General features: G+C 46.3%; 1 long non-coding RNA gene across 4 annotated transcripts; it reads right to left on the bottom strand.

Annotated features, from left to right (window-relative positions):
- Positions 1–1,667: 1,667 nt before the first annotated feature.
- Positions 1,668–25,804, bottom strand: Gm29897. 4 transcript variants are annotated; one of them, XR_388188.3, is made up of 4 exons: positions 24,656–25,804; positions 8,253–8,531; positions 5,808–6,076; positions 1,668–2,147 (listed from the first exon to the last, which is right to left on the bottom strand). It is a non-coding gene; the product is annotated as a predicted gene, 29897 (long non-coding RNA). The 4 variants fall into 4 exon arrangements; XR_388186.2 differs by lacking the exon at positions 1,668–2,147 and having other exon boundaries at positions 5,447–6,076; XR_388187.2 differs by lacking the exons at positions 1,668–2,147; positions 24,656–25,804 and adding an exon at positions 18,016–19,058 and having other exon boundaries at positions 5,447–6,076.
- Between the last annotated feature and the right edge of the window lie 72 nt (positions 25,805–25,876).

Raw genomic sequence — 25,876 nt, 5'->3', positions numbered from 1 at the left:
CAACCGCAGCTCCCAGGAGGCAGAGGCAGGGGAGTCAGAAGTTCAAGGTCTTCCTTGGCTACGTGAGACCCCATCCTTTTTTTTTTAAAGCTATATGGCTTTTCTTATATTTTATTATTAAATATTACCTAATGAGACAGATGAAGAAAGCAGTCCCTAAAATAAAGTCCTGGGTGAGTCTGTGTATGGCCCCAAATCAGAGTTAGATGGAAATTCTGAGTCAGCTGCCTGCTCGTTGAGTGGCATCGTGGGACAACCTCGGCCACTCTGGGCCTATAAAATAGAGACAGTAGAAGCAAACACATACGGTCTGCATGTGGCTCAGCGAGAGAACCCAGTCGGAAGCAAAGCTCTCGAGTGCCGCCTTGTCAGCTGAGCTCCTCATTCCGCCTGCCAAGGTTGTCAGCCTTTGCAGCCCTCACCTGCTAAGGAGCTCCACGCTCAGACGGCCTGTTACCAAGACTGCCTTAATCCCAGGTCCCACAAGGTAGGAGAGAGCTGACTCCTGCAATTTGTCCTGTGACCTCCACACGTGTGCTGTGGCACGTTCATACCATACACAAGCAAACACAAGTAAATAAATGTAATTAAAGGGCTGGTGAGATGGCTCAGTGGGTAAGAGCACCCGACTGCTCTTCCGAAGGTCCAGAGTTCAAATCCCAGCAACCACATGGTGGCTCACAACCATCTGTAACAAGATCTGATGCCCTCTTCTGGAGTGTCTGAAGACAGCTACAGTGTACTTACATATAATAAATAAAAATAAATCTTTAAAAATAAATGTAATTAAAAAAAAAGACTGTCATGCTAATCATATTTTTTTTCTTGAAACAGGGTCTCACGTAGCCTAGGCTTGCCTCAAGCAAGCTATGTAGCTGGTACTACTTTGAATTCTTATCCTCCTGCCTCCACCTCCCAAATGCACAAATGTGTGCCAACCTGCCTTCTTTATGCAGTACTGGGATCAAATGCAGGGCCTCAAGCAGGCTAGGCAAGTGCTCTACCGATTCTGCTGTGTCTCGAGTCCTCTGGTTGTAATTTAACTAAACGTTATGCATGTCTGTGAATCATGAATGCAAAGAAAAGAACACCCAGTGTTGTCTTTATGAAAAAGTATAGGGAAGGCCGTGAGAAGACGCCATGAAGCATGGTTGTTAAGATAAATCACTGTCAGACTGGGAGAGCCTGAGACAATAGGAGAGGGTAGAGAAGTGCTGAAGACCCTTGCCACTGTCCAGGTGCACTGGTCACACGCCTTCAAATTCTTGCTCCACTTCAAGGAATGCCAAACTAAAACTTTTGTTCAAATGATGGATGGCATATGTGGCCTACAAAAAAATGGGAGGGTTTGGAACTCCAGTCGGAAGTTTGTCCTCCAAGATGGGACCTCAGTCTATCGGTAGATTGGCACTCATGGGTAAACTATAATGCTGACCTGCTTTAGGGTGAGCATGGGACCGAGCGAGCCTCCCCTTCAGTCAACAGGTACTGTGTTGTATTTCCATGGTGCTGAGGGTTGAGCCAAGGCCTCAGACACAACAGGTGGGAAGACTTCCATCCAGCCACTGCCCCATCCTCTTTTTGTGTTTTGAAACAGGATCTCACTAAGTTGCCCAGGCTGGCCTTGAACTTGCTACCCTCCGGCCTCTGCCTCTTGATTGGCTGAATGACAGGCTTTAACAGGCCAGTATGCTGGCTCTGTTCATGTTGGATGAAAAGTTGTCACAGGACTTGGCACTCACTAAATGTTAGTTCTTTCTCCCACCCACTCCCTGCACCTTGAAAGCTGGATTTAGTTTTAACACCCAAATGCCACCCGGTCCTTTGACATTTCACCAGTCAGTGCGCACTGCTGGGGTGTCTTCACTTGCCCCCACCAAGCCAGTGCTATTTGCAGAGGATTTGTCGAACCTTGAAATGTTGAGGCCTAGCACATGCCACTGTGGAGGTTTGTAAGCACCACAGCAGAACCTGGGCCTGGGGAAGGCATGGAGCGGGAACTCACGTATGGCGGTCACTCATGAGTTTATAGATACAGCAGCACTGGCCATCCACGGCATCCTAATGATGGTGAGCTCTGTGAGGCCAGGGCTGATCTCCCTGCACCCCTCAAATCTTGATGCGCAGAATCAGTAGTTCTTTTTCCACTTAGAAGGTCAAGGAGTGGAAGAAGGAAGGAAGGGAGGGAGGGAGGGAGGGAGGGAGGGAGGGAGGGAGGGAGGGAGGGAGGGAGGGAGGAAGGAAGGAAGGAAGGAAGGAAGGAAGGAAGGAAGGGAAGAAGGAAAGAAGGAAGGAAGGAAGGGAAGAAGGAAGGAAGGGAGGAGGGAAGGAAGGAAGGAAGGGAAGAAGGAAGGAAGGAAAGAAGGAAGGAAGGAAGGAAGGAAGGAAGGAAGGGAAGAAGGAAAGAAGGAAGGAAGGGAAGAAGGAAGGAAGGGAGGAGGGAAGAGAAGAAGGAAGGAAGGAAGGAAGGAGGGAAAGGAGGAAGGAAGGAAGGAAAGGAGAAAGAAAGGTTGATTAATTGACTTGCTTGAGTCCTTACCACCAGATAATAGAAAGGACAGGGAGAGGCAAGCCATTTGCACTGACAGCCTTGATCTTGGGTCTTTTCCCAAGAACTCAGGAGAGACCTGCTGGCCACATGAATGCCTCTGTGTTGATGTACACTGCATATGTGTGTGCATCTACACACCAAGGCCAGCTGCATATTCCTGTCCCATCCGAGCGAGCCCTTTGGCAAGAGAAGCCCTGGAAACAAGCCCACGTGGGGGACGGTTTGAGGCTGAGGTAAAACTCAGGGCCTCCACAGCAGCTCCCCAAAATATGAAACCAGCAGCCTAACTGTATAAAACTGGGACTCCTTGGTCTTCCTGAACCCTCGAGGCTCCCTGTGTTCCTGCGCACTAGCTGCGGCTAAAGCACTCATGAGACACTTAGAGAGGTTGGATAGGAACTGGGAATAGACTGTCTTCTATCTGCTGGGTGCTGGCAGATCTACACACATCAGCTCGTACTAAGGCACAAATGCAGCTGGGCTACAGACACGGAAGAGTTATGAGATGCCATTGTCTCTCCAGGACCAACCCAGGAGCCTCTGGGACCAAAACATCACAAAGGTTCACCAGGAAAAGCCACTGTGCCCAAACACTGCTGACTGAGACTCGATGGCACTGGTGAGGATAAAAATTACTCCAGAATAGGAGGGGAGGGGGAATGAGAGACCACAGAAGGGATTGGGAATGTGAGCCAGATGGAAAGCAACACACTCGTTATTCTGTTTCCTGTGGCTGCCTGACATCAGTCCCTAGGTAGGACCAAAATTCCATCTGAGCCATCCATACCTCTGCCCAGTGCTTCCCGGTCCCCTCTACAGCATGAATCCCTGATGCGGAGTGGAGGGTGGGGGGTTACTAAGTCTCAGAAAGACTCGGGGTGCTGCCACTTGCAACCAGAAAGTACATATCAGCTGTGCCTTGTTCTAGACCTGGCAGAGTAGAAAATGGATCTGTGGCTGTGGTTTTGTTTTCTAGTTGACTCTGGGCGCTCAGCAAGAAACCCTTCAGGCATTGTGAGCTGCTGGCAGCCCAGAGTGGACTTAGAGTAAGCCAAAGCTCCAGGAAGCCAACAGGCGTAATGGTGACCACGTGTTCCAAAGCCAACACTGTGCAGATGAGAATACACGAGTGGGTCTATGGTTGAGAGGACTTTGGTGGCATCTGAGCTCTGTCCTGCTGCTCAGAGCCAGGTTCTTTCAAATGCACCATTATACAGGACTCATCTTAGCTGAAACTAGAATATACACCACCAATGGGTTTTTGGACCCCAGCTTTCAGGAGAACTGGGGGTACTTCCTTCGTGGTTCTCTATAGAAAGAATAGCTACAGGGCTCTCTGCTTACCAAGCTGTGGAACTCAGTGCTATACAGTTCATAGCTGGTGAGATGGAGAGGTTACAGCAACCTGGGCTAAAGGTATGGTATTCCCTAAAGCCAGAGGTCAAGAGCCTAGAGCAACATCCACATGCCATCTACTCAGAAGCCATCCCAGCAAAAAGCCTAAGGCTCCCCCGAAGGCCTGCTTTCTGCAACGATTACTTCAGATGTATGAGGTGGTCATGTGAGTGCCTTGTCTCCATGGTAGGATGTCTAGCCACCTTCCTGTACAGGGAGTTGTGAGGGGCTCTGTGCATGGCTGTGTATGAGTGTGTGTGTGTGCATGTGTGTGTGTGTGTGTGTGTGCATGTGTGTGTGTGTGTGTGCATGTGTGTGTGTGTGTGCATGTGTGTGTGCATGTGTGTTCTGATCGGTCCTACAGCATCAGCAGCACACCAGGGATGAGCTAGGTGATGTCCTGTTTGTAGCTAATGAACAGAGCAAGGCAGGCTGGCTAATTAAGACTCCTTCGTGTCCGTCTCCTGAGAAGCAAGTGGCCGTGTGGCTGGCGTGGAAAACAATTAACCCCACTTGAGTTCCGAAGCTGATGTGAGTTGAGAGCTCATTTCCCTTCTGGAGCCACTAATTAATGATGCCCTTCCTTCCCCTCCCTGGCTCCCGGTTCTGCTTCTTTAGCTGGCAATCTCGCTTGTCATTCAGCACTGCTCCTGGCTGGCAGCGCAAAGGCAGACTTGGAAACATATCAGAGGGAGCGACCACTATGCCCCGGGACGCTGACATCTGTTTCCGTTCAGTTGCTTCTTTTGCTCAGAAGCGTATCACAGCCTGATGAATGTGAGGAGCTATCCTGAGAGATGCCAGCCAGCAACCCAGAGGCACTGGAAATAGAAATGACTATGGCTTTTGCTTGGCAGGGTGAGGCATGTGGGTTTTAATGAGAAAACCCAGAACATGCTGGGTAAACGAGAGGCCTCTGCCTGCGTGTGTGTGGACCCCAGGACTAGAGACAATGCTGGAGGCTTGTAATTATCTTCGCCAACAGCTGCCTTGAGCTGACCTGGCTGTTTGCAAATAGTCATTTTTATTTGTGCTATTTCCAAATTGCTGCTCAGTTTCCCATGTACCTTTCTCTTTGTATCTGTGGTTATGGCCTTGAAATTCCTCTCAAGTTGATGTGAAAACACAGCTTACAAGGGGATTCTGTCAGGGCCTCTCAGGGAAGCTGCAGGTCCCAGAGGGACAGGGGACCAGGAGACTACTGCATAAGACCAAGGATCAAGCAGGCAGAGGGCTCAGCGCTTGTACATGTTCAGAGGGAAACACTCCGCTATATACATTGCTCAGGACACTTCCTTTCTAGTCAGCTGGTTGAAAGAGTGACCAGAGGTCAAACAAGATGTGTGTGTCTGTGTGTCTCTGTGTGTGTGTGTGTGTATCTGTGTGTGTATCTGTGTGTGTGTCTGTGTCTGTCTGTCTGTGTGTGTGTAGAATAGGTTGTCAGGTGAATGGGTAGACACACAGACACATGTATGAATTGATGAGAGAAATCTTGAGATGAACAAGAGACTCAGTCAATCATTTATTCATGTATTGAAGAATTTTTGGACCATGCTTGTCCAGAAGAGCTTGGAAGACAGACTCATTATGTTTGAAAAGCAAGGAGGCCCAGGCCATCAGGATGGGTTTCCCATTTGGGGACAGAGATGTGTCACTCAGATTTACCACATCTCAGTTCAGTTAACACTTTTTAGGCCCTGACTATTGGATGCTTTGAAAAAGAGATCTGAGAGAGAGAGTGAGTGTGGGTGTGCACTTATGGAGGCTGGCGTCAGTTCTCTCCTCCCACCTTTACTCTGTGCCCACCTTTCCCTAACTTCTAAGTGGGCTCTGGGCATCTAAATCAGGTTGTCAGGTTTACCTGCTTGCCAAGCCACACAGGGGGTTTGTGCTGTGGACTGTTTTAGGTCTCCGGGAGGATGGCGGAGATGGCCTCCGTGCTGGCGGTTTTGTGCTGTGGACTGTTTTAGGTCTCCAGGAGGATGGCGGAGATGACCTCCGTGCTGGCTGCCGTAGATCGCACTGCTGCTGTAACTATAGTTTTATTGTTGTACTCAGCATCTTCTTCCTTCACACTGGATAACTCCACTCAAGCGTGGAGAAGCCTTTTGTTTGCAGACTCTTCTTTTTCTATTTTTTTTAAAAATAACACCACAGATGGCAGTTACCAAGAAGTAGTTGCAATGACCAAGATTATTGTTTATCTTATAATAATAATAACTGATACACTGACTTTGGGTGGTGACTTCATCTCTCCTTACTTACTGCCACCGTGGCCTTTAAGCTGAGTTTCTTCTGTCTTATAAGTTACTGAATGATCTCTTCAAGCAAGACCATTTAGGAGCTCCCAGCGGGATTTAGTAACCCCTTGCTGGTGCTCCTACAACTATGTCAGCATCCTTTAATTAGCTGTATCATTCTTAGCTAGTGCCACAAAACTGAACACTCTAAGATTGTCTGGAATTTTCTTATTGTCAAGATTGGAATAGCATGTTTGTCTTAATAAAGGTTTTACTGCTGTGAACAGACACCGTGACCAAGGCAACTCTTAGAAGGACAACATTTAATTGGGGTTGGCTTACAGGTTCACGGGTTCAGTCCATTATCATCAAGGAGGGACCATGGCATTGTCCAGGCAGGCATGGTGCAGGAGGTGGTGCTGAGAGGTCTACAGCTTCATCCAAAGGAAGCCAAGGAGCAAACTAACTTTTCCTCACTGGGTGAAGCTTCAATGCACCCCCACCCACATAGTGACACACTTCCTCCAACAAGGCCACACTTCCTAACAGTACCACTCCCTATGGGCCAAGCATATTCAAACTATCACAACGTTCTTGCATATAATATGGCAGTGAAAATTATATCTAATATTCAATAGAAAACAAGCTGGGGGACATAAGAATACTATCTCAACAACAAAGGAGGGTTCTACTCATTTATTTGGGTTTTTTTGTTGTTGTTTTTTGGAAAAAAAAGAGCTAGAGAACGGAAAGTGCATCGCTGATGGTGAGCTGAGCTGAGTACCTGCTAGTCTCATGACTGAGAATGTGGTGAAACCCGCCTGTAATCCAAGTACTTAAAAAAGATAGAGGACGACCGAGGGGTTAATGCCAGCCTTAGCTACATGAGACCCAGTTTTTACATTTTTAAGATAAAATATGGAGAATATAAGACCTCTGATTGATGTTAGGTGTTTTCTTTCCTGCCCTCTTTTTAAAAACAGAGTCTCACTATGTAACCCTGGTTAGCCTGGCTTGTCTCAAATTCAGAGATCCTCCTGACTCCCTGCCTCTTGAGTCCTGGGATTAAAGGCGTGTGCCATCACACCCAGCTCCCAGTTTTTAATAAATAAATAAATAAATAAATAAATAAATAAATAAATAAATAAATAAAACAATGCATCCAAAGATCCGGCTCGTAGCTAGAGCGTTCTGCTGTCATCATGCCTGTTATGCTAGCATGTCTGGTGGGTAAGACAAGAATCTTGGGAATGTCTCAGCTCAGTAGCCTTTACCACACAATTAGCTTGGGGGTCAGTGTGGAAGTCACCCCACAGAAGTTGGGGAAAGCAACTCTACAACTGATAATGAAAGGCAAGAGCTAGAAGTTTTGTTCTCAAGTCTACAAAGAATGTCATCCTTGGGTTCTCCTGGCGATTATTTCCAAAAGGAGGCAAAATGTCAGGTTTCTAATCCAGGGCTTTAGTGGGCAGGATCTGTCTCTGTGGTGAACTGGGAAGTGACCCAGTGATACCCTGAGTCCACACAAGCTAGCATGAGGTAATCATCAGACAAGGAATGCATTCGTTTTAGAGCAGACTGGTTCTTCCTTTGGTCTCTACTGAGTCCATGTGTGCAGAGCTATTAGTTCATCTGTATGGCATCCTTTCACTTTCCCACACAGCTAATGAAAACAATGAAAATGTACTTACAGGATTTTAGTTAGGATCTTCCTGTGAGACTGGGGGTTTTATTTCTTAAAGAACTGAGGTAGATGCCATTGGATCAGGCCAAAGAACAAAGAAACAGCATAGAAAAATCAGACAGGATCTGGGAGGCGCATGCATTTAATCCCATACTCAGGAGCCAGAGGCAGTCAGAGCTCTGTGCGTTTATGGCTAGCCAAGTCTACATAGTGAGCTCCAGGACAGCCAGAGCTACATAGTGAGATGCCTGTCTGAAAAGAAACAAAAATGACAGAGAGAGAGAGAGAGAGAGAGAGAGAGAGAGAGAGAGAGAGAGAGAGAGAGAATCAATCAGACAGGAAGCTCAAGCTCTGCCAAGCACACTACCCTCCCATACAGTACCGTTGTGGGACAGGAACAGGGTGGGAGCTGGCCAGAGAACATTAGCATTCTTTTCCTTTGGTTTGCAGGCTCTCATTTCCTCAGCACTTGTGCATCTGGAAAACACATCTAGTGCAATTCCCACAGACGTCCTGGAGGATGCAGTCTATGCAGTGAGTCTGACTTTGAGGCCAGCCAGGAATCGGGGCACCTGAGGTCACTTGGTCTGTACAGTGACAGTGAGGATGTAGCAGAGGTTCCACAGTGGGGTCTGTGTAAATCTGGCCTTGTGTGGGCATCCTACAGGAACAAGCAGAACAGGAAGAAAATGAAGGAAGAACATTACAGCCTGTGACATGCCAGGGTGTGTGGGCCGTTGCCCAGAGCATGCCAGTGTGGTCATTCTGCTTCCTGTGACAGACCTATGTGGTATAGTGGCTGAGGGAGGGCACCTCCCTACACTGGGGCTCTTGCTCCCTGCCACAGTTCAGATATATACAACTAGCTCTAATAAGTGAGCAAGGCTCTTATGGAATCCCTTCCAACTGACAGCACAACCAACTCATGGTGGCTCTGTGGTTAGGTCCACAGGCACACAGCTGGCAGGATGATGAGTCTGGCCTACTGAGCCTCACTTCCTCTCCACACTCTGCTCTGCCTGTGTCCTGAGCTGGGACTTTTCTGCCTCCCTCCTGGCAAGCTACTGTCCTAGAGATGAAGAAAAGCAGAGAAGAGTTCACTCTCAGCCTCTCCAGGCAGTCCAGGTCCTCCTGTTGTCCCCAGCGCCTGCAACTGGGCCGGACGCACCTAATCAAACTGTCCCTTTTACAGAACCACACAGGTGATGGGCAGGCAAGTAAAGCTGAGGGTGACATGGAAAAGAACGTAACAGAATCAACACAATGAGGTAGCTAGATTAAAGCAACCACAAAATGAATGACCTATGCTGACAAGCAGGTGAGGAGTCACAATAGCTAAAGAGTAAAGTCTGAGCCAAGTGATCATGGGATCCTGGGATCCCAGTACGCCCATGATGAGGTATGAAGATCTCCAGTCCCAGGCCAGAGAGAAAGGAAGGAAGGAGGGAGAGAGGGAGGCGGAGGAAATTGGCATTCAAGAACTGCTATGGCCGGGCGTGGTGGCGCACGCCTTTAATCCCAGCGCTCGGGAGGTAGAGGCAGGCAGATTTCTGAGTTTGAGGCCACAAACTCACTTTGGTCTACAAAGTGAGTTCCAGGACAGCTAGGGCTATACAGAGAAACCCTGTCTCGAAAAAACAAACAAACAAACAAACAAAAAAAAGAACTGCTATGAACAATTCTAAACCAGATAAATTGGATAAATCCAGATGAAATGGACAAATCCCTAGAGATGTGCAAATTACCTAAAGATGAAATATAAGTTATAAATAAACCCATAACATGTTTAGACGCTGTACTAGGATCCAAGAACCCTCCAACAGAGAGAAGTGCGTAATCAGATGGTTTTCCTGGTAACCTCTACCCAACAGTTAAAGATTCATATCAGGCCTACTAAGGGAGCCTTTCCTAATTCACTCACGCTAGGAAGTAGCCGCTACTCCCAAACCAAAGCTAGTCGAAGATAGCTTGAGATAATAAAATGAAAGCCTGTCTTAGGATGCTGCAAAATCCTTAATGAAATTTAGCAAATCAGACTCAGCAGCACAGGGCCTTGGGCATAGCTCAGCAGGTGAGGATTCTTGCTGTGCAAGCACTAGCATATGGGTTGGGTCCCCAGAACCACGAGGATAAACCAGGCATGGCACTTGTAGGCTGCCCATGCTCCAGTGGACACTCCCAGACTCATGTGCGTATAAGCAGCACTATTAGGACTCAGTGGGTTGTGATAGAAGACAGAGGGGGCAGGAGGAAGATGAGGAAGAGGAAGGAGGATGAAGAGGGAGGAGGAGGAGGAGGAGAAGGAGGAGGAGGAGGAGATGAAGTTGTGAGAAGAATATGTTGGGAAAGTCCAGGAGAGGTGAAAGAAGGGTATACAGGCACTGGATGATAAAAATAACATCGAGGAGCCGGGCGTGGTGGCGCACGCCTTTAATCCCAGCACTCGGGAGGCAGAGGCAGGTGGATCTCTGAGTTCGAGGCCAGCCTGGTCTACAAAGTGAGTTCCAGGACAGCCAGGGCTATACAGAGAAACCCTGTCTGGAAAAACAAAAAAAAAACAAAAACAACAAAAAAAAAATCATTGAATACATGTATAAAAATCTTTTAAATTTAAAAGAAGTTAATGATAAATGTCTTTTTTTTTTTTAATGTTTTTCGGAGCTGGAGAGATGGCACAGTGGTTAAGAGCACTGACTGATCTTCCGAAGGTCCTGAGTTCAAATCCCAGCAACCACATGGTAGCTCACAACCATCTGTAATGAGACTGATGCCCTCTTCTGGTGTGTCTGAAGACAGCTACAGTGTGTATAATAAATAAGTCTTTGGGCCGGAGTGAGAGGAGGTCCTAAAAAAGTAAATAAAATGTTTTGCATGACTGAGCATGCACCCGTAACCCCAGCACTGGCTGAGGGAAGGGTTAGGAGGGTGAGACAGGGGAATCACTGGGCTTGCTAGTCACCAGTCTAGCTTCAGCCTGAGTGACAGGCCTTTTCCTAAGGGACTGAGAATGATAGGCACAGGTGAGAGGACACAGCTGGCTTCTGCACAAGCACGTACACAGATGCATATGGCCACAGAGAGACACTCTAGGAGCATGACAAGAACAGCTATTATTATTATTATTATTATTATTATTATTATGCAGTATATGGGAGGGACAGTTTGTCAGGACCAAGTTGATTTGTCCCTGGACAATCAAATCAGTATAACACACATTATAAAGGGAGAAAAACTCATAATTATCTCAACTGACACGGAAAACATTTTTCAGGAACTCAGCACATTTTAGTGAATAAACTCAATAAATTAGAGTAGAAAGAAATGCTTTCAAAATTACAAAGGTCATATAAAAAAATACCCACAGCTATCATCAAACTCAATGGTGAGAGATTGAAAATTTTTCCACCCTCAAACCAGTAACAAGACAAGAACATTGACCTTGGCCGCTTCTATTAGATACCATAGTTGAAATTTTAGTCAGAGAAATCAGGCAGAAAGAAATGAAATTTCCAAGGTACCAAATGAAAAGGAAGAATCAAATGATTTCTGTTCAGACAGCATGGTCTTGTATGAAGAAAGTTCTAAAAAATTCTTCTCAAAAGGCAAACCGTTAAAGCTAAAAACTGAATTTAAGAAAATACAAAACACAAAACCAACACAAAACCAGCACTCAAAAATCAGTTGCATTTCTACAAATTCATGCTGGACACCTCTAAGAGGAAATGAAGAACTGAGAGCAGGTGGGACCCACATTGGTGCCCCCCCACCCCCCGGCCATTATCAGAGATCCTTCCTCTTGCAGTAGGTGGGAAGTGACAGGGACCCATGACTGCAGTGTGCAGAGAGCCAGAGACTGGACCACTCAGTACGAGTTGAGATGTGCTCATCAAGCCCCTCCCCTCATGGCCCGGGGTCTCTGTGGAAGAGGTGCTGGAAAGATCCTAAGAGCCAGAGGCGCTGGATTCCTCGAAGGACACAGTGTCTTCCAGACACAACGGGGCTGATGCCCACAGAATCTCAGAGACTGTGGCAGCACACATAAGACCTGCAGAAGTTCAAGCTAGACGGTGTCCCAGTGCCAAGCAGGGAAGTGGACACAGGCTCCCACGCCTAACCAAGAAGCTATGTGCAGTTGCTACCAACCGGCAATGGAGACTCCTAAGGATAATTGGCCAGCACAAAACCAACTCAGTGATATCTTGTAGACTTTTTGTTTCATTTTACTTTGTTTGAGCATTTTCTTTTTGTCTTTTTGGTCTTTGTTTCTATGTTTTGGTATTAGTTTTGTGGGGCTTGTTCTCTCTCTTTCTGGGTGTTCTGTGTGTGTGTGTGTGTGTGTGTGTGTGTGTGTGTGTGTGTGTGTGTGTATGTGTTTCTTACTTTTTCTCTTAAAGGGAGAAAAAAGGCATGTGGTTGGATGGGTGGGGAGCTGGGAAAGAGCTGGGAGAAGCTGGGGACGGTGAAAGTGTAATCAAAATATACTGTACGGAAAAAGTTCTGCTAAAAAGAGAAAACAGTTGCAGGGCTGGGGAGACACTCAGTGGTTAAGGGTTCGGTGCTCTTCCAGAGGACCAGAGTTTGGCTCCCAGCACCCAAATTGGGTGGTACACAACTACCTGTAACAGCAGTTCCTAGAGATCTGATGGTTTCTGGCCTCTGTGGGCACCTGCACTCACATGCACATACCCATTCCCAGACACAAACCCACACATAAAAATACAATGACAACAACTAACAAAGTAGGCCCGGAGAGATGGCTAAGCGATCACAAACACTCACGGGTCTCCCGGAGGTCCTGAATTCAATTCCCAGCAACCATCTGGAATGGGATCTAGTGCCCTCTTCCGTTGTGTGGAACATCATAACCATATACATAAAATGTATGCGTGTGTATATGTATATGTGTATATATTTATATTACATTAAATCTTTAAAAAATAACAAAGCCTAGGATACAAAATCAGTTGCATTTCTACAAACCAGTAAAGATCCCAAAAAGGAAATTAAAAAAAGAGTTCACGGTCAACACCATCAAAAAGAATAAAATACTTAGAATAAATTTATCCAAGAAGGTAAAGACTCGTACACTAAACACTGCAAAATATTGTCAATGGAAATTAAAAAATTATAAATAGATGGAAAGAAACCTCATGTTCATGGATTATGTGATACAGTAATTTTTAAATTATAATAATCAAAACACCTTACAGTTAACAGCCCTTGAAAAATCCTCACAGTATTTTTTGAGGTTTTAAAAATCTCTCTTTGAAATATAAATGAAGAAAATACCTAATAAACAAAACAAAACAAAACTAAAAAAAATCTCTCTTCTCTCCTCTCTCTCTCATCCTCCGTCTTCCTCCTTCCCTTCTTCCTTCCTGTCTCCTCTTCCTCTTCCTTGTGCTTTATTGTTTTGTAGAAATAGGAATCTCAAAAGACTAGGAACAAGAACCTTGAAGAAGAAAACAAAACCAGTGGCCTCCCAGTTGCTGACTTTAATGAATATATAAAACTGCAGTTGAGGACAACCAGAGATGATAAAGTCAAGCCGTCTCTGGCAAGATGGAAAATACAGAGTAGAACTTGTTTTTTCAGAAACTGGTGCATGCAAAACTGAAGGACCACACACACACACACCTTACGACATATAAAGACTCACCATGGTTGAAGAACTAAAACTTTAAAACTCTTGAGCGATGCAGCTAATATGTGGCAAAACCATAAAAACCTGACCCAGGCTTGGGTCCAGAGTCCAATGCTAGTTCCTGTTGGGCCAAATCATCGAGAAGTGAAGAGAGAAAACGCATGGTTAGGAACTCCATGGCCTGACTCTCAGGAGATGACTCAGTCAGTCAAGTGCCCGATGGCAAGTATGAAGATGCATTCAGATCCTAGCCCCTCACACAGATCGGGCATGGGGACATACCTGTACGACCCAGTGCTGGGGTGCCCTAAGGGGTGGACGTATACTTGGGGCTCACTGGTCAGCCAGCTTAGTTGAATCAATGAGCTCTAGGTTTGGTGAGAGACATTCTCTCAAACAAAGTCAAAAACCAGACTTTGGGCCTGGTTAATTTGGTATATTAAAGAAAAGAGTTTTATTCCAATCTTTTAATAAAAAGGTTAATCTTAGAAATTAAAATGAGGAAAACATAGAGGGAAGCACCTGATGTTGACCTCTGGCCTCCACAGGCATTCATGAGAATTACATACACACACTGCACATACACACAGGAGGACATATAGCCTATGAGCAGTGGGCAGTGCATGGCTCGGCGACAGAGCATGCTTAGAGTTGACTAGTGAGAGACTGAGCTCTAAGGCCGGATTCATGGTAGAGAATAACCATGAGTAGGGGAAAAAATTCAAGAAGAAAACTAACATAATCTTAGGGCAGTTCCAGGGTTTTGATATCTGCCCGTATCCTATGAGTCTTTATAAACAGAACACACTCAGTGTCACAGACAGCGAGTGTCCTTCACTGTCGCTTCACCATAACCACACTCATGAACTTATCCCTGCAGTTCCCGCTTACTGCCAGCATGAAGTCAAGTGGTATGTGTCAAACCATCACAGTCCACAGCTCTTCAGAGAAGTGGTTGGAGCCACTTCTCTCAGTATAGCAGCAAATGAAGCACACATTATTTGGGAAACGCACCAAATGTATTTTAACAACAATTATCTTGAAAATCCTGGTTATGGTCTCTGAGTTTTATTAGGATGCAGCCTATGTAGCTGATTATAAACAGAACTCCGAGAGAGATGGGGGCTAGTGTGAAGGAGCTATTAAACATGCACTTAGGTAGGGACAGTCAGTCACCTTCGCCAAAAAGAACTATTTCGTTTTATTTAATCTAACTCTCCACCTCTTAATATCAGTAAAGAAGATTCTAACTCATTTGCCTTAGACTGTTCTCTGTTGTTGTAACCAAATACCTAACGTTGGAAAGTTTATAAAGAAAAGAGTTCTATTTAGCTCACAGTTTAGGGGGTCATTTCTGGGAAGGCTTTCTTGGCACATCACAACAATGAGAGTATGTGCGAGAGAGAGGAGGGAGCACACGGAAGGGATTCAAGCTCACAACATATTAGCACAGGATTCCCATTCCCACGAGACCAGCATGAGTGCCCCTGGGCTCTGGTCACCTTTCACTATGTCACGCCTCTCAAGGGCTCTACCACCCCACAGGCTGCACTGAGAACCAAGCTTCCAACCGCAGGCTCTCAGGGGAATGGACTCAAGCTACCGGAAGCTTCCAGCCTACTCAAAAACATATCAAAATGTGAGTTTACCTGACAATGCTGTTTTGTGTTCCTTCTCCTGTTCTTCGGATGAGAACAGTGACCCTTCCTGTTTCATTGTAAATGGAAGAATACCTTAATCTATCACAGCCAGGATGTGCAGCTGGATTACAGATAGAAGGGAACCATCTCTTCAAGATTCAGCTCTGGTCATTCAAGATGGCAGGGTAATGGGACTTTCTTTTCTTCTTTATAACAAAAATGACTTGTAAATGAAAGTTTTTATTAGGTATTAAAAGAATAATGTGGAATTGGTGAGGAAAAAGTATTAACAAAATATATGAAGATGTCAAAGAAATATTACTTGGAATGTCAGCCAGGTGATATTCATCATACAGCTTAAAACATAGAACAAAATATTCCAATGTTTCCATTCAAGTCAGATATAAAATGAAAATGTAATATGCTTGCTGCCAAAAAAGTGACACATTCATATTTGGCTCATCATGAAGTATTCACAGGTCTCAACATAAAAGCAAAACTATTATATCTATTTGAGAATCGTTTATTATAGTTTTTGCTCATGAAATGGTTTCATAATGCAGACAGGAGGTAGCGGTGGCCAAGATCCCCGCAGGAGGGATGTGTATACAAATCCTAACGAAGAGGAAGGTGGGTGATGAGTAGCAAGGACAGGCTGGTGGCTTTATAAGACTAATTACAGAAGCCAGAAAAAGTTCACCAAAGAAAACCCCACAATGGATACCCACTTTTTAGCAATGTTTGTGTTGCTGTAACATATGGCAAGGAAACTGTGCTGTTTAAATTATGATGTAAATCCCTCAATTTTAGTTTTACCTAGAATTAAAATAATTTGGTTAAAATACTCTTTCCTTTTCATACAGCTAATTTGCATAGAGCCTTTGTCATTGCAGAAGGAGGGCGGTGGAGCTCCCACCCCAACACTAAGGAGCAAGCTGCACTGTGAGGCGCCCTTACCTGCTTCACCTCGGTGCCCTGGCACTCAAACCCCCTCAGGCAGTCTGCTACACAACTGCTGACCTACAAGTATTTGTTGGAAGGATGAGTGAATTTTCTATAGAAGCTGCCATTTAGAACTTGAAAATAAAGTTCTCCTCTGAGCACGAAACTAATCTACAACAACAATAAAGGGCAACCTTTGTGTTATGTGACATATGAGTTGGCTGTGATTAAAAACACAAAATGGCTAAGCATAGTGGCTGTACTGGCTGGTTTTGTGTGTCAACTTGACACAGGTTGAAGTTGTCACGGGGAAAGGAGCTTCAGTTGGGGAAGTGCCTTCATGAGATCCACCTGTGGGGCATTTTCTCGGTTGGTGATCAATGGGGGAGGGCCCCTTGTGGGTGGTGCCATCCCTGGGATGGTGGTCCTGGGTTCTATAAGAAAGCAAGCTGAGCAAGCCAGGGGAAACAAGCCAGTAAGTAACATCCCTCCATGGCCTCTACATCAGCTCCTGCTTCCTGACCTGCTTGAGTTCCAGTCCTGACCTCTTTTGGTGATGAACAGCAATGTGGAAGTGTAAGCTTAATAAACCCTTTCCTCCCCAACTTGCTTCTTGGTCACAATGTTCGCGCAGGAATAGAAACCCAGACTAAGACCGTGGCATACACCTCTAATCCCAGCACTTGGGAGGTAGAGGCAAGCAGATCTCTGTGAGTTCAAGGCCAGCCTGGTCTACACAGTGAGTTCCAGGACAGCCAGAACTATACAGTGATACCTTGTCTTGAAAACAACAGAAAAGAAAAAAGAAAAAAAAACCCTCCCACAAAATGAAGCAGTCGCTTAAACAATATAGATCTATCCTTCTACCTACCTGCCTACAGAGATATGTGGGCCTGCCCCACAGTATTCTCTATGGACAATTCATGAGTTCAGGTCAGAATAGGCTTAGCCACAGGGAAAGCAATTCTGAAACTCCTGTGGCTTTGTAGAAATGGAGTTGCTATTCTCCCTGCTCCTGTGGACACTGTGGGCAAGAGTGTGTGCCACTAAGCTTATTCAATGGCAACCCAGGACTTCACTTAGGAGCTGGGGATATAGCTCAGTTGGTAAAGCTATTTATCTAGCCTGCATAACACACTGGATTTGATGCCCAGCACACATAAACTGGGCATATAATATACACCTGTGATTTTAGAATTCAGGACGATAAAAAGTTCAAGACTAGTCTGATTCATGACAGCCTGTCTTAAGAGGAAAAACAGAACTTGGGCTGGAGAGTTGGCTCAACGTTATGAGTACTGACTGCTCTTCCAGAAGTCCTGTGTTCAATTCCCAGCAACCACATGGTGGCTCAAAATCATCTGGAGTAGGATTTGATGCCCTCTTCTTATGTGTCTGAAGACATCCACAGTGTACTCATATACATAAAATAAATCTTTAAAAAAGAAAAAACAGAATTCACAATTCACTTCCTTTCTTTCAAGCACTTTTAAGTTGCTGCTCCACAGGCAGAGGCGATTGGCAGAGCAATGCATGCCTGCTGAAGTCCCTGTCCCACAGAGTGAAAGGATGGTCCTGGAAGAGTGAGCGGAAATGGATGTCAGTAAGGGTTAGGGGACCCAGGTGTCAGCAGCTGGCCCAGGTGTCAGCAGCTGACTCCAGACTTCAGCCCTGGGATGTGCTTTACCCTGCAGCATGGCAGAGAGCCCACACTTCCTTAGAAACCTGGGCGCAGGGGAAGCCTGCACAGCAGCAAGCTGACTCTCCGTGCTGGCCTCACTTCCCATGCACCTGGGCACAGCAGGTGCAGATGGTTTGAGGCCACCAGGTAGTTGAGCCGTCCCACACCTGCATCCTGCCTCTCTCAGACAGAAGCAAAGGCTGAAAGTTCCGGTTATGCTCCAGCTCAGAATACTCACCTGTCAGATCCACATGGCCCCACCTAACAGCCAGGAGAGGGAGGGGTTTCCAAAATGTTTGGGGCACTGTATAGTCCATGGCTGTCCTAGAAGGTGCAGCCCTCAAGCCCAGAACTCAGGATATGTCCTCTGGTCTTCGCCATCCTCAAGATGGCCTTGTCTGTGCAGAAGGCAAAGTTTCCTCATAGCCTGAAAACATACTGGGCTAAGGCCACGAGGGTGGCAGGCACAGTTATTGTACAGCTGTGTCTTTATGTAGGGAGTGCTGCGGAAGTCACTAAGAAACATAGAAACCGTGAGGGCCAATGAGCACAGCCGTTCTGAGTCACATTTCCTTACCAGTATTTCTGACATCTGCTTGCCAAGGAAGGGGAAAATGGACAGAGCCCTTGCCAGTTCAGCACAATGAAAACAAAATTAAACTTTACCAGAAACCGCCAAATCAGAACTACATTGAAAATACAAAAGGTGTACAGCACCCTTGATTGTAGTTGATAATCTCATGTTCCATGGAAATGAGAGGGATAGCTATTCTCAGTAAATGTGCAATTTGGATGGGGGAAAGCCAGAACTGGCACAAACCCCATTTCTACCAGTTGATTTTCAGGTGTTTCTAAAGTAAGATAGAGCAACAGTGATTTGAGAGCTACGAGAACACAAGCCATTTGGAAAAAGATGGCACATAAAGAGCAAACACCTGCCACTGGCAGCAGCCTCTCAGACGCAGCGGGGACTGAGATGCCACATCAGGAGCCTGAAAGGCTTTCCTCTGCCATGCCAAGGCACAGCTCTCATTGCCTAGAGGTAGGGACAGAACTCGGGTGTAGTGGTTTGAATGAGAATGGCTCCCAGAGGCTCAAGTCTGAATTCTTGGTCCCCACTTGGTGCACTGTTTAGGAAGTATAGCCTTGATGGAGGAGGTGTGCTAGGCTCAGTCTTCTTCTGCCTGCTGATCAGGATATAAGCTCCTAGCTACTGTCCCAGTGCCATGCCTGCCCACCTGCCACACTCCCTGCCATGATGATCATGGACTAACCCTCTGAAACTTTCAGCAAGCCCTCAACTAAATGCTTTCTTTCATAAGTCGCCTTGGTCATTGTATCTCTTCACAGCAACAGAACAGTAACCGAGGCACCAGGTATGTGACACAGGAAGGAAGACCACAAGGGCACTGGTTAGAGCAGCACACTTTCTGGGACCTCGTCACTGTTCCACTATTAACTTCTGACTTTGGAGAAGAACCTCAGGGTCCACAGACACCCACAGAACCCAGCCCCCAATCGAGGCAAGAGCCCTGTGCCTCACTTCTGCTCATGGGATAAGATGGAACAAGTCCAGCCACCTGCAGTGAAGGCCACATCTCTGAACAGCACTATCCCACTCTGCAACCAAAACTTGGACATATTTATACATGGACTTTATCTGGTAATAACCTTAAGCTACCTGCATGGTGCTCTCAGACCACGTGACACCCTTTACTTCCTGGTTCTTGCTTGTCTTTCAACAGTGATGGCTCTCGGGGTTTGTCTTATGGCTTTTGGTTTAGTGATGGTTGGTGGAGAGAAAGGGGGCTGATTGCTTCTCTTCTGGAATCCAGTCTGGTTTCAGAACGATTGCTGGTTATACATATCCCAGTCTGAAACAACTGTATGTACCAATTTTTTTCTTTCTTTCGTGACATGGTATTTGAAGTTTCGAAGAATGTTCCAAGTTCTGATTTTATCTGATTAGTTCTTTCTGATGTCCCGTGTTCTATTCCTCCATTTGTCACATTCTTGTGTAATGTTTAGGGCAGCATTTACTAAAACACGAGAGGGTCCGGGGCTGAGGCTGAGGTTCAAGGTCATCCTCAGCTACAAGCCAGCTTGAGTTCTCACCTACCTTCACTCTCTTGATGCCTGGCAGCTTAGCACATGTTCTTGGTACTGTCTGGATCTTACTAAGCTCCACAGCTGCTCCTTCTCCTGCCACTGTCCCAAGACAACACTGATTCCAAAGCCATATTAAACTGTATGAGGCAACACAAGAGTCAGGGGCCATCTTGGGTAGGGAGGACGGGTAGGACGGCCGAGGCGGCAGTGGCCAGACTACAGTTCTCCCAGGTAGACTCTGCTTTGGTTTAGGATTCTTTTGTTTGCTTGAGTTTTGTTGCTGTTTGGGGAACAGGATAGCGTCTTGCTGAGCAGACTGGGCAGCCCTGGAACTGCACATCTTCCGGCCTGTCTCTCAATGCTGGGATGGCAGGTGGGCTCTACCATGCCCAGAGTCATTTTGCTTTTAAGAGGGAAAGAGCCCCTACAGATACAAATGGTCACTGGCATGGAGGACCAGGGGCAAGAAGAGGAGGCTAGACTAAGAAAGAGTAAGACAATACTGTGGAGGATATATCACGGAGGACCTGCATGCCATAAGGCTGTCAGCTCAAGATATGACAGTTGGTTCAAGGGGCAGAAACCCAAAGCTTGAGAGGAACTTGCCCAAAGGTGGCTAGTGACCTAATGGAGTGGAAGAGAAGCCTTAGGGGTGAGGAGAGGAGAAAGTTTGTGCTTCAGGGACCTTAGAAACAAGCAGAAACGCAGGGAGGTCCTATATGAGGAGGCCAGAGAGGAAAACTGAGTTCCCTCTACAAGGCTGGGGCCCTGAGATCGTGCACACAGCAGAGTGGGCACTTCCATCCAGGGTTCTCAGTGAAAACAAGAGAACTGACGGAATGCGGGAAGGACAATCAGCTGGGCAGGCTGGCTTAGAACCACAGAACTCGGTGTCTGGAAATAGAAGGGAAAGTGAGATGAGAAACGGGCCAGGGCTAGACTAAGGGACACGGCTAACTGCAGGCCACGGCAAACTGCCTGGGGAGTCAGAGAAGCAAAGCCCCAGATGGAATGGGCGCCCTATGACACCACACACTCACTCAGTCTTGAAAATGGTCACCTCCTCCATGAGGACATGAAGGCAGAGCAGGTACACGCTGCAATGCCAGGTCAGCTTTCTCACCTGTGTGCTCCATGCCCTCAAGGTGCTCCAAGCCAGGGGTCCTTGCTAGGACCTTGTCCTCCCATGGCTTTACAGCTGAGAGCTTTTTACCCCAGACACCCATGCTTTCACATCCAGAGAGACTAGGGGGTGGAGTGAGGAACAGCCCCTGGGTCCTCCTTTAAACCTTTCCTCATTCTTACCAGCTGTATTCACTACAGAGCATTTTACACTTCTTGCCTTCTCTTAGCATTTATGCTACAATCAACCGTAACTTCACCATAAAACCATAAACTAAAAGCTATGCTGCCTCGTGGGTGACTCTTCCTCAGATGAGCGGCTTTTCCCGAGACAGCTGGACCAGTGCAGAGGAAAGCGGGATTTGGAGAAAATCCATCACGGAAGCTCACCACTACCCACAAACAACTGATCTGGCCCCTGGAGGGAGAGAATGAAAGGACATTAGGGGACTCGGATCTCAATAAAGTAACAACAGAAGGTGCTGGACTGGGGGTGCTAATGAGGGCCAGAGGACATGGCAGTAAGGAACACATGAGAAACTGAGGGAGGAAGGGTGAGCCAAAAGATAACTGGGAGCATGTGAAGTGGAGGGACCTCAAATACAAGGTCTCCATTAGTGCTTGATGGCAATCTTGGGATTCAGGTCCAGGGTGTCATCAGGGTCCCAGGATAGACCCCGAGGTAAACAGCATGCCCATAGGAAACAAAAAAGGAGGCTGGGGATGGGTGAAATCACTGGCAGGGAGCTGAGGCCTGACGTTAGAAGTTAGAAGAGTGGAGATGGCAGATCCTAGAATGATGGGAATTAACGTTTAAACTACACAGTGCCTACCACATATCTGTACGGGAAGGGAAGGTGAAATATAAAACAGAGGATTAGCATTCAGAAGATGCTCAAGAGAATGGAGGATTACGAAGTGATAAAGCTGCCTCTGGACAGGGGCTTTTTAAAACAAAAGTGGGAGCGGCGAGCTGGGCACTCCTGGTGCAAGCCTGGCATCTCAGCAGCTGAGGAAGGAGGATCAGGAGTTCAAGGTCAGCACTGGCTCCGCAGCAAATCAAAGTCAGCTCTAGCTGCATGAGATTCTGCCTCAAATAAAGAGAGTGAGCTCAGAGGGTACAAGCACACCAGAAATAAATCAGAGTAATCCCTGAGGCCTGCCTCGAAAGCGCCCCTGAGAACGTGAACGGGAAAGGACAGGGTCTGTGAGGAACTGAGGAGAGAAAGCTGCAGAGGACAGGCCCTAGAGATCATTTACTGTGGCGCACGAGGAGTAGCTGAGAGCAGCAAATGACTATGTCCCCTTTGGTGTCCCCCTCTCCATTCTTGACGGCCCCAGCAGTGCCTTCAAAGAAAGAGCAGGGATCCCCATGTGGAGCCTTTCAGCCCCAGATCCCCTCACACCTAACGCCCACCACATGTCCACAACAGGACAAGTGATTTCCACCAGTTCTTGTATGTCAACGACCTGCACTCTGTGGGTCAGCTCCTGCCACACAGGCAGGTTTCCCCTCCCAGCCTTGCTTTTGTCACTCATTATCAATGGCTGTGCTAGAAAGTAAACATTGCCCCAGAACTGAATCCTCACACCTCGCTTTTGCAGGGATAGTGTGTGCTTGTTGAATGGCTTGGGGTTTGAGCTAAAGCATGTCTACAGAGTTACTACCCCAGCATCAGTCCCTCTGCCTCGGTCTCTGTGTTGTGACTCTCTGGCAGACCACCCTAGTTTGAGTCTCTCCACAGGTGTCACTGGTAGATGCTCTTCTGCCCTCTGAATCAGCAAAGCACATCAAAGCACATGCAGGGAAAGGTTTAGGGTCAGCCAAGTGGCTGAGGCACGAATAACCACTTCTAGAATGGAAGCCTGTCTGGGCTGCCCTTCCGGCACAGCACAGTTGAGGAGGCTCAAGACCTCAATCCCCTCAATCTAAGGGCAAGTTCTCTGGCCACAGAGGTCCTTGAGCAGCACCACAGCACCACCATCAGGACACCTGAGGAACTGCTGTGCCTACAACTGATTAACCAGGAGCAGATCATCGCTTGGCTTGTCCTGTGTCATCTGATGAACCTGCAACAGAATACAAATCAGACACTGCTCTATCAGGTTGTGGGGCAGAGCAGGCCAGAGATTATAGCCTCAGTTCCATCGTCAATAACAGGAGGCCTTGAAAGACTGATAATGCTCCCTGCACATCTCCGCATCCCCTGAAGCAACTTAAGTAAAATGAAATCTGTCAGTACATAGCAAGAAGCAAAAGGGTACTTTCCCACTAAAAGCCAGTTCTAGCTGCCCAGTTCTGAAGGCCTAAGCAAGGGAAAAAGAGACAAGCTAGTCACGCAAAGCTGTTTCCTTCTGAATTAGCCAGAGCAAGGAATAAAATCAGGTTTAAGGTATAAAACACACTTTTCCTATCTAAAATATCTAGTTCACATCTGTTCCACCTAGAGTAACTCGAAAAGGTAGTTTTGAAAACTAAATGTGTGATATGGTGAGGTCCGGTATATTGTGGGGCTCCCTGTTAAGCCAGTACTAGGGATACTGTACAGGAGCATCGTGTAAATTCAAGGCCAGTGTACACTTCACAAGGGAGAGCAAGACAATCCTGGACTACATCAGACGTTAACAAAAACAAAATTTTTTATGGGAGAGAAATTTCTTATGGGTTATCCTTAAAATCATTTTCAAAAGTCTACATTCTGACTGAATGAAACGAGGGTATGAGAAGACTTTACGAAATGAATTCTACAGTCAGTGAGAAAGAATAGTCTAAATAAGAAACAAACTATTATGTAAACAAATTTTACAGAATAAACTTAAATAGGTGATGTAAAAAATACACTTTGAGCAATTAAACAAATTAAAAAGAAAATGATATGGCTCCCTTATCAAAGAATCAATAAAAATTAATGTTGTGGGACTGTAGAGATAGCTCAGCAGTTAAAAGTACTAGCTATTCATCCATAAGATCTGGGTTCTGCTCATAGCCCTTACACGGCTGCTTATAGCCATCTGTCACTCCAGTTCTAGAGGCTCCAGTGTCCTCTTCTGGCCTCCTTGGGGACCAGTCATATACAAGGTATACACACATATATACAGGCAAAACACTTCATAAAGTAGAAAAAAGTAAATCTTTTTCAAATATCCTATAACACTATTAAAAACAGAAACAAAAAACTCTTAAATATTGTTGTGAATGTAGCTCCACTGCCTGTCATGTAGAGCCCGTGTTCAAACTCAGGACCATATGAATCAAGTGTGGTGGTGCATGACTGTTAGTATCTCTGAACTCAGGAAGTAGAAGAAAGTCTCAGGTCGTCCTCAACAACACTGCAAGTTCAAGGCCAGCCTGAGCTACAAGAGATTTTGTCTCAAAATAATGATGGTGATGGTGGAGCCTGATTTGAGACCAATAAACTAATCTAACCTTTCTCAGAGTATTTGACCAAGAGGGGAGCACTGTTAAGTATTAGAGCACCACTGACTTTATTGTAAGCACCTCTTCAGTGTTTACGTTTCCTTTAAACAAGCTAAGATGCTGGAACCAGAGTGCTTTGATTCCCTGACAGCTATTAGACCCTTTCCTAGTACCCAGCTGGCTTGAGAACCAAGCAGCCAACCTAATCCTGTTTATGGCAGTCACCTACCTCATCGACTACTCCTTGAGGTAGCTCCACTGCAATCACACCTGCTTGTTGCACACGACTCTGGCTCCAGAAGGAACTATGTTTGTTACATCAAACGCTGCAATGAACTTTTCCAGTGAGGTTGGGTGAGGTTTAGCAGTTAGGTCAGTTGGTGAGCACCTCTCCTAGTAGCCAGAGAAGGCCTGTGACTGGTACAAATATACCTGCCACAACTTTTTCTGGCTAAACAAACAGGGCAGGCTATTCAGGTGACTTTGAGTCATCCCCAAACACCCTTCTGTGTTGCACCCTAGTGTTACAACAATGAACATGAGGTCCAACGGAGGGCCCCTTGTAAGCAGGCTCTGGTGGTGTTCTCTGAGACAAGATCTCATGTAGTCCACGCTGGCCTCAAACCCACTGAGAACGAATGACCTTGAACTCCTGATCCTTCTGCTTCTACTTCCCAAGTACTGGGACTGCGGGCATGTACCAACATACCTAGCTCAAGCAATCTCTTTTTGCTGGCTTTTGGTATTGTTAGTAAAAGAACAGGCTGAGCTGGTAACGTAGGAGATGCAAGCAGAGGCAGGGCAGCAGTGATGGCAAAGACGGTCACAATAACAGAAGCAACAGCAACAATGAAGGGTAGCTAAAGCCTCCTAGAAAGTAAAGAGTGCAGAGATGACAAAGTCAGCACAGAGCTGAAAAGGAAGAACTGCAGGCCCTACACACCGACTGTTTCAAAAAGCTTCCAAGGCTTAAACACCAAGAGTCTTAAGGTCCAAGAACCATAGTTAAGGCCAAGCACCTTAGACATACTAGGTCTGAGAGCTCCAATACTGGTTACTGTGAGAGCCAAGGCTAACAAGTGTTGGATATCACTACTTCCTAATGCTATTGCTCATGGCTATTGGATGTGAAGGATTGTAACAGCTGTCAAGTGCTTAAAGCACACCACAGAGTTAAGCCTTCAACTTCAATACCAATATCCAGAATTCTAAGAGTTATAAAACCTAGAGTCTCCAGCTCTCTAGGGTTGAAGCCATAAACTTCTGGGTCTAGTTCCATGGGGCACTCAAGGGCTGGTGACTGCCAGCACCAGAATTGCCTACTGTACTAGCTGGTTTTGTTTGTCAACTTAACACAGGCTGGAGTTATCACAGGAAATGCCTCCATGAGATCCAGCTGTAAGGCATTTTCTCAATCAGTGATCAAGGGGGGAGGGCCCCTTATCCTTGG

The sequence above is a fragment of the Mus musculus genome, chromosome 8, assembly GCF_000001635.26.
Source record: "Mus musculus strain C57BL/6J chromosome 8, GRCm38.p6 C57BL/6J".
Classification (NCBI taxonomy): Eukaryota; Metazoa; Chordata; class Mammalia; order Rodentia; family Muridae; genus Mus; species Mus musculus.
Note: the sequence above shows the minus strand (reverse complement) of the source record. Positions and strands in the feature narration are given on the sequence as shown.